The sequence below is a fragment of the Balaenoptera borealis genome (genome assembly GCF_965194805.1).
Source record: "Balaenoptera borealis genome assembly, chromosome: 15".
In the NCBI taxonomy this organism is placed as follows: Eukaryota; Metazoa; Chordata; class Mammalia; order Artiodactyla; family Balaenopteridae; genus Balaenoptera; species Balaenoptera borealis.
The window spans coordinates 36,184,020-36,193,969 of record NC_138871.1 but is presented as its reverse complement, the minus strand read 5'-3'; positions in this window follow the sequence as shown (position 1 = coordinate 36,193,969).

Sequence of the window (9,950 nt, the reverse complement as noted above, 5' to 3'; positions counted from 1 at the left end):
GCGGCATGTGGGATCTTCCCAGACCAGGGCTCAAACCCATGTCCCCTGCACTGGCAGGCGGATTCTTAACCACTGCACCACCAGGGAAGTCCCTCTTTTTCTTATTGAGTAAACAGGTCTATGTATGTTAAGGACATTAACCTATTGCTTGTCAAATATGTTGCAAGTATATACAAGCATACACTTGTGGTGTATATTTGAATTTTATTTAATATCTTTGACCTTAAAATGAACTTGTATATGGCCTAGAAGTTTTCTCCTTTATAATTCTCATCTTTGATATTGTGTCTGTGGGGTCTATAGTTTTAAAATTAATTAATTATTTTTTTTATTAAAAAATTTTTTATTTTTATTTTTTTGACCAAGCCACACAGCTCGTGGGACTTTAGTTCCCTGACCAGGGATTGAACCCAGGCCCTCGACAGTGAGAGTGCGGAGCCCTAGAGTCCTAACCACTGGAGCGAAGGGGAATTCCCTCTAGTTTTTTTAAAAGAGGATGTCAAATCTCTGTGAAGCTCTAAATATGGGGCAATATGATTTGTCTGAATACCTTGTACCTTTGCCCATCAAATAATTTCTCTTCTAGAGCTTTCATAAACATTTTTGTTTTCCTTTAGGAAAGCATCCTTGAAATCTACAAGTTAGCACTGTCAGTTAGCACTGACTATATAAACACTGTTTGCACAATTCTCCCTCTCAGTTCTCTATATTCCTGATTTAAAACTGATCATCAACTGAGGATGTAATAAGGAGTTTAAACATTAATTTTCCAATAAGGTATTAAGTCAAGCACCCTACACTCAGGCAGTTTATAAATTCATTCGTTTAACTGCATAAAGCAACAGATTCTCTGACCCCTGCTCAGGGGGAGAATTATGGGTTCAGATCCCAAGCTAGAAATTGCTGGGGCTATCATGAAGCTATTTTCTCCTTTTGCTAACAATTATCAGCACTTCCCACACAGAGATCAGTGGGAACCAGGCACTGGAAAGAGGACAGTGGACACTTCGCTGAGGCTAATATTTTCTCACAACTATTTCGATTAACTCCAGTGATCCTGTAAATTAGTTACTATATTGTCATTGAGGCCTTCGAACTGGATCCTATGAAATATCCTTGGGATTTTTTCACTGTTCTTTAGTTTCTATTATGTCTACAGTTTTCAAAGATGGTTATTGTAAAAGGATATCCTGTGGGGATGTCTCTGCCCTCCTCATTAAGTTCCAGAGATGCCACCAGACATGTCTTGGTGTACCTGAAGTCCCCAGGTTCCCCAAAGGCAGGGGGTTGGTTTCAAAAGAGGCCAGGGATGCGTTTTTTTCTTTTCTTTCGGGGGTTTCCAAATAGCCATCTCAGAAAGATCCTGTGGGTAGTCTACTTTTATATAAGCCTTCCTTGCAAGCTTCCTTGGAGGAAGTTCACATTTACTTTTATACTTACTTTTAAGGAAGTTGTTCTATTTCCAGGTCTTGACATAATGCACTTTACATCTTACATATCAGAGCCCTCTGTGGCATTTCCAGGCTTGACTGGAAATCTGGACTTTTTCTCTTAATTGCTTAATAAACAGCACAGCTCCACTGACAAGTGCATCAGAGCCACAGAACTGAGGACTGGAAAGGGATCTTCAAGGTTATCTTGGGCAGCTCTTGGGGGAGGGGATGGAGTGAACACCTGTAAGGACCATGAGGCTCCAAGTCCAGGTAGAGGCTATAGTAAGACCTGGGGCTTGGGGAGGTGATGATATGTACAGTCTGCAATGGTGTGTGTGTGTGTGTGTGTGTGTGTGTGTGTGTGTGTGTGTGTGTGTGTGTGTGTGTGTGTGTGTGTGTGTGTGGTGTGTGTGTGGTGTGTGTGTGTTGGGTGAGTGGTACAGTGGTGGGTGTCTAGAGTATTCAGTGTATTAGGTTCCTATTGCTGCTGTAGCAAATGACCTCAAACTTAGCTTAGCACAACACAAATTTCTTCTCTTATGGTTTTGGAAGTCAGAAGTCCTAAAATCAAGCTTTTGACAGTTCTGGAGATCAGAAGTTTAAAATCAAGGTGTCAGCTGGGCTGTGTTCCTTCTGGAGGATCTAGGGAAGAAGCTGTTTCCTAGCCTTTTCATGCTTCTAGAAGCTTGAAATGAATTGGCATGAATTCAAGCATGAATTGGCTTGTAGCCTCCCTCCATCTTCAAAGCTGGCAGAATAGCAACTTCAAATCTCTCTGATTCTCTGACCTCTGCTTCTGTCATCACATCTTCTCTGACTCTGATACTCCTGCTTTCCTCTTATAAAGATCCTTGTGACTACAGTGAGCCCACCCGAATAATCTGGACCCTTAACTATCACATCTGCAAAGTCTCTTGCTATGTAAGGTTACATAAGCATAGGTTCTAACACAATTACAGGGATTAGGATGTGGTCATCTTTGGGGACCGTTATGCTGTCTTCCACATTCAGTGTGACAGATTTTCTCCACCTTTTGCTTTATTGCAAAGATCCTTGGAGAAATGAGGATGATGATGATGGTGATGATTTATAACACCTTCCATGAGATGGTGATATACCATTTATAAAACACTTGGCGACATTTCAATTTCACTGAATTTCAACTAAAGTGTAGTTGGAAGAGCACTAGGACTTTGAATCAAGAGCTCTGATTTCATCACTTGACATCCATATGACCTTCAGACAACTTATTTAAGTTGTCTCAGGATTGAGGCTCAGTATTCCCATCTGTAAATTGGGGGAATGTTGTGATCAGTGGGAAAAATTAGATAGATTCTGGGAAAATTGAGAATCTTGGAGTGTCTTGTGGGAGAATTTCATTTGGGACAATGCTTTCCAACTCTTCACAGTCTAGGATGAATTTACAAACTTGTCCAGAAAGTTTTCGTTCTGTTTCTCACTCTCTATTTGTATTAGTTCCGACTGTCTGAAAAGCAGACACCAAGATGGGATTAGACATTCATGAGATTTATTGGAGAAAATGCTTGTGGGGGGGAAATGGGGAGGGGGTGGAGGCGGTTGGGAGAGCCATCAGGCACAGTGCAGATCTGACCCCCGAGGAGCAAAGAGCCAGGTGGTGGGAGCTGGGTGTTGCTGGAGGAGAGTCGTTCAGGGTGAGATGGGTTGGAATCTTATTGTTGAGGGCCTTGAACTGGAGCATCAGTTATCAGAACTGGTTATTGGCAGAGCAGTAACTCAATCCCAGATGTCTTTTAGAAGGTTGTCCTAGGAGAGAGAGGACGGTGGGTTAGAGTGAGAGACAACACAGCCAGGACACCATCTAGGGGCTGCTGTAACCTTCCTTGAGTGGGTAGTGTTAAGGGTCTGGACCAGGCTAGTGGCAATGAGAATGGAAAGGAAAGAATAGCCATGTGTAATTATTCATCCCAAAGAAATAAATTTCTTTGTTCCTCCGTGCCAAATATCAATAGAACCATCTGACTGTGTTAAATCAGTTTTGATTGTTGAGCGACCAGGAGATGTTTAACATGCGGTTAAATGACTATTGTGAGGAATGGTGTTTATTTTGCAAATATTGACCCCATCCCAATGTCAGCTGATCTGCACCAACTCCAGTCAGCACCCCATTCCTCTCCTTCCTCTCCTCTCTTCCTGTCCCCTCCCTTCCTTTCCCCTCCCATCCTTTCCCCTCCCCTCTCCTATTTCTTTCCCATCAGACCTAAGAACTCAATGTAATTTATGTTAGGAACAGGAATGGTCTGGGCATTCTCCCATTCTTTGATAGCAGATAACTCATCAACGGTGAGTTATGTTGACTTGCATCTTTTTGAATTTATCATAACATCTGAAGTTCCTGATGATTTATTAAAACAAAAAGCCAGGAGGAGTGAAGGAAATGTAGGTTTAAAAGTTGATCACTCTTGCTGCTGATTTGACTTGAGGATGTTTGACCTTGAATATACTTGTTTGTGAGAAGTGTCCTTAGGCAAAACTGACGGCCTGATGGTGACTTACAATAAACAGCATGGGGGTCTTGACGGGTGGATAAAATGTAGCAGCAGAGCGCACCTGGAGTCCAGGCAGATGTCTATTGTATGCTGTCATCAGTTTTGTTTTTTTTTTAATTTAATTTTATTTATTTATTTATTATTTATAGTTGTGTTGGATCTTCGTTTCTGTGCGGGGGCTTTCTCTAGTTGTGGCAAGCGGGGGCCACTCTTCATCGCGGTGCACGGGCCTCTCACCATCGCGGCCTCTCTTGTTGCGGAGCACAGGCTCCAGACGCGCAGGCTCAGTAATTGTGGCTCACGGGCCTAGTTGCTCCGCGGCATGTGGGATCTTCCCAAACCAGGGCCCGAACCTGTGTCCCCTGCATTGGCAGGCAGATTCTCAACCACTGTGCCACCAGGGAAGCCCCCTGTCATCAGTTTTGGAGCCTGTTTTGCATGCTCCAGAACCTCTAGTTGCTGGGCCGAGTTTCAAAGTAGGATTCTAGTCATTGGGCTGGAAAAGTCTGGGTGAGGCCTCATTCTAGGGAGAATTCACATCACTAAGAGAGGGTGCAGGAGGAGTGAACAAAATATAGGCCAGGAGCTGAGGTTCAAGGTCAGAGCTACAATAGGAGTGCTGGTGAGGGTCCCCCATGTTGGACTCTTGAGTTTCTTGTGTCTGATTTTAGGCTTTGACTGGGATACTGAGACAGGACTAGTCCTGCAGGTGGGGGATCAAGGACTCCAGTGGGGAGGAAAAAGATGGGAGCTAGTCTGGAGCAGGGTCACCCAGGTCGGGGATTCTCACAACATGGCAGGAAACAGAGATGTTAATCGCAGACTGAAGCAAGAATCAGAACCACCTGGAAGGCTTGTTAAAACACAGATCACAGGGCCCACCCCCAGAGTTTTTGATTCAGTAGGGCTGGCCTGGGGTCCAAGAATTTGCATTTCTAACATGATCCCAGGTGATGTTGATGCTGTGTCCTGGGCCCACACTTTGAGTGCAGTGTTTCTCCCTCTTTACTGTACATTTCAATCACCTGGGGAGTTTTTAAAACTATGGATGCCTGTGTCCTACCTTCAGAGATTCTGATTTAATTGGTCTGTCGTCTCTGGACTTTCAAATCACTGCTTTAGACTCTGATAGACTCCGACCACACGGTTTTTTAAACAAAATTTTCTCTAAAATTTACTTACAGTAAAATTCATTCTTTTTGATATTCAGTTCAATGAGTTTTGACAAATGTGTAGTCATATAACCACCATCACAATCAAGCTGTGGTCCTATCACTTCTCAAATTCCTTCATGCTGTCCCTTTGAAGTCAACTCCTGTCTCACCCTTAACCCCTGGCAATCGATGATCTCTTCTTTGACTCTGCAGTTTTGCCTTTCCCAGGATGTCTAAATCTAAATGGAATCATATAGTAAGTTGCCTTTTGAGTCTGGCTTCTTTCACGTAGCATAGTGCATTTGAGATTCATTAATAGTTTGTTCCTTTTTATTGCTGAGTAGTAGTCTACTGTATAGATATACCACAGTTTGTTTGAATATACAAGCTAAAGGATATTAGGGTTGTTTATAGTTTTTGCTAATTATGAGTAAAGCTTCTATAAACTTTCATGTACAGATTTTTGTTTGACCGTAAGTGTTCATTTCTCTAGAAATGGGATTTCTGAGTGTGTATATGTTTAATTTTATAAGTAACTGCCAAACTGTTTTCCAAAATGGCTGTACCATTTATGCATTCCTGCCAGAAATGTATGAAGGTTCCATGGCTCCAAATCCTTGCTAGTACTTGGTATTGCCAGATTATGGGGGAGGGGAACATTCTAATAGGTGTATAGTATCTTATTGTGGTTTTAATTTGCATGTCGCTAATGAATGATGATGTTGAGCACACTTTCATCTGCTTATGTGCTATCCAAGTATCTTTGATCTATTTTTTCCTTTAATCCTATCAGTTTTTGGTACATGTATTTTGATGCTCTGTTGTTAGGTACATAAACATTTAGAATTTTTATGTCTTCTTAGAAAATTGACCCTCTTATCATTATGTCATGTCTTCTCTTCGTCTTTGGTAAATGTCCTTGTTCTGAAGTCTACTTTTTCTGATATTAATATAGCCATTCCAGCTTTTTAAAAATTAATATTTGCATGGTATATATTGACCCATCATTTTAACTTTAACACATCTATATAATTACATTTAAATAAGTTTTTGTTATATAGCATATTGTTGGGTCTTTACAAAAAACCCAGTCTGACAATCTTTATCTTTTTTTTTTTTAACATCTTTATTGGAGTATAATTGCTTTACAATGGTGTGTTAGTTTTTGCTGTATAACAAAGCGAATCAGCTATACATGTACATGCATCCCCATATCTCCTCCCTCTTGCATCTCCCTTCCACCCTGCTTATCCCACCCCGCTACTTGGACACAAAGCACTGAGCTGATCTCCCTGTGCTATGCGGCTGCTTCCCACTAGCTATCTATTTTACATTTGGTAGTGTATATATGTCCATGCCATGCTCTCACTTCGTCTCAGCTTACCCTTCCCCCTCCCCGTGTCCTCAAGTCCATTCTCTATGTCTGCGTCTTTATTCCTGTCCTGCCCCTAGGTGCTTCAGAACCATTTTTTAAAAAAATTTTATTTATTTATTTATTTTTGGCTGTGTTGGGTCTTCGTTTCTGTGCGAGGGCTTTCTCCAGTTGTGGCAAGCGGGGGCCACTCTTCATCGCGGTGCGCGGGCGTCTCACTGTCGTGGCCTCTCTTGTTGCAGAGCACAGGCTCCAGACGCGCAGGCTCAGTAATTGTGGCTCACGGGCCCAGTCGCTCCGCGGCATGTGGGATCCTCCCAGACCAGGGCTCGAACCCGTGTCCCCCGCATTAGCAGGCAGACTCTCAACCACTGCGCCACCAGGGAAGCCCCCATTTTTTTTTTTTTTAGACTCCATATATATGTGTTAGCATACGGTATTCTTTTTTTATAATTTAATATTTATTTATTTGTTTTTTAAATTTTTGGCTGTATTGAGTCTTTGTTGCTGTGTGTGGGCTTTCTCTAATAGTGAGTGGGGGCTACTCTACATTGCGGTGTGCGGGCTTTCTCTAATAGTGAGTGGGGGCTACTCTACATTGCGGTGTGCGGGCTTCTCATTGTCATGGCTTCTCTTGTTGCAGAGCACGGGCTCTAGGCGTGCGGACTTCAGTAGTTGTGGCATGCGGGCTCTAGAGCGCAGACTCAGTAGTTGTGGCTCATGGACTTAGTTGCTCTGCGGCATGTGGGATCGTCCCGGGCCAGGGATCAAACCCATGTCCCCTGAATTGGTACGCGGATTCTTAACCACTGTGCCACCAGGGAAACCCCTAGCATATGGTATTTATTTTTCTCTTTCTGACTTACTTCACTCTGTATGACAGTCTTTAGGTCCATCCATCTCACTACAAATAACTCAATTTCGTTTCTTTTTATGGCTGAGTAATATTCCATTGTATATATGTGTCACAGCTTCTTTATCCATTCATGTGTTGATGGACACTTAGGTTGCTTCCGTGCCCTGGCTATTGTAAATAGAGCTGCAATGAACATTGTGGTACATGACTCTTTTTGAATTATGGTTTTCTCAGGGTATATGCCCAGTAGTGGGATTGCTGGGTCATATGGTCGTTCTATTTTTAGTTTTTTAAGGAACCTCCATACTGTTCACCATAGTGGCTGTACCAATTTACATTCCCACCAACAGTGCAAGAGCATTCCCTTTACCCCACACCCTCTCCAGCATTTATTGTTCGTAGACTTTCTGATGATGGCCATTCTGACTGGTGTGGGGTGATACCTCATTGTAGTTTTGATTTGCATTTCTCTAATGATTAGTGATGTTGAGTATCCTTTCATGTGTTTTTTGGCAATCTGTATATCTTCTTTGGAGAAATGTCTGTTTAGGTCTTCTGCCCATTTTTGGACTGGGTTCTTTCTTTTTTTGATATTGAGCTGCTTGAGCTGCTTGTAAATTTTGGAGATTAATCCTTTGTCAATTGCTTCATTTACAAATATTTTCTCCCATTCTGAGGGTTGTCTTTTCATCTTGTTTATGGTTTCCTTTGCTGTGCAAAAGCTTTTAAGTTTCATTAGGTCCCATTTGTTTATTTTTGTTTTTATTTCCATTTCTCTAGGAGGTGGGTCAAAAAGGATTTTGCTGTGATTTATGTCATAGAGTGTCCTGCATATGTTTTCCTCTAAGAGTTTGATAGTGTCTGGCCTTACATTTAGGTCTTTAATCCATTTTGAGTTTGTTTTTGTGTATGGTGTTAGGGAGTGTTCTAATTTCATTCTTTTACATGGAGCTGTCCAGTTTTCACAGCACCACTTATTGTAGAGGCTGTCTTTTCTCCACTGTATATTCTTGCCTCCTTTATCAAAGATAAGGTGACCATATGTGTGTGGGTTTATCTCTAGGCTTTCTATCCTGTTCCATTGATCTATGTCTCTGTTTTTGTGCCAGTACTATAGTGTCTTGATTACTGTAGCTTTGTAGTATAGTCTGAAATCAGGGCGCCTGATTCCTCCAGCTCCATTTTTCTTTCTCAAGATTGCTTTGGCTATTCGGGGTCTTCTGTGTTTCCATAAAAGTTGTGAAATTTTTGGTTCTAGTTCTGTGAAAAATGCCATTGGTAGTTTGATAAGGATTGTATTGAATCTGTAGATTACTTTGGGTAGTATAGTCATTTTCACAATGTTGATTCTTCCAATCCAAGAACATGGTATATCTCTCCATCTGTTTGTATCATCTTTAATTTCTTTCATCAGTGTCTTATAGTTTTCTGCATACAGGTCTTTTGTCTCCTTAGGTAGATTTATTCCTAGGTATTTTATTCTTTTGTTGCAATGGTAAATGGGAGTGTTTCCTTAATTTCTCTTTCAGATTTTTCATCATTAGTGTATAGGAATGCAAGAGATTTCTGTGCATTAATTTTGTATCCTGCTACTTTACCAAATTCATTGATTAGCTCTAGTAGTTTTCTGGTAGCGTCTTTAGGATTCTCTATGTATAGTATCATGTCATCTGCAAACAGTGACAGTTTTACTTCTTCTTTTCTGATTTGGATCCCTTTTATTTCTTTTTCTTCTCTAATTGTTGTGGCTAAAACTTCCAAAACTGTGTTGAATAAGGGTGGTGAGAGTGGGCAACCTTGTCTTGTTCCTGATCTTAGTGGAAATGGTTTCAGTTTTTCACCATTGAGAACGATGTTGGCTGTGGGTTTGTCGTATATGGCCTTTATTATGTTGAGGTAAGATCCCTCTATGCCTACTTTCTGGAGGGTTTTTTATCATAAATGGGTGTTGAATTTTGTCGAAAGCTTTTTCTACATCTATTGAGATGATCATATGGTTTTTCTCCTTCAGTTTGTTAATATGGTTTATTACATTGATTATTAGCATATATTGAAGAATCCTTTCATTCCTGGGATAAACCCCACTTGATCATGGTGTATGATCCTGTTAATGTGCTGTTGGATTCTGTTTGCTAGTATTTTGTTGAGGAGTTTTGCATCTATATTCATCAGTGATATTGGCCTGTAGTTTTCTTTTTTTGTGGCATCTTTGTCTGGTTTTGGTATCAGGGTGATGGTGGCCTCGTAGAATGAGTTTGGGAGTGTTCCTCCCTCTGCTATATTTTGGAAGAGTTTGAGAAGGATAGGAGTTAGCTCTTCTCTAAATGTTTGATAGAATTCGCTTGTGAAGCCATCTGGTCCTGGGCTTTTGTTTGTTGGAAGATTTTTAATCACAGTTTCCATTTCAGTGCTTGTGATTGGTCTGTTCATATTTTCTATTTCTTCCTTGTTCAGTCTCAGAAGATTGTGCTTTTCTAAGAATTTGTCCATTTCTTCCAGGTTGTCCATTTTATTGGCATATAGTTGCTTGTAGTAATCTCTCATGATCCTTTGTATTTCTGCAGTGTCAGTTGTTACTTCTCCCTTTTCATTTCTATTTCTATTGCT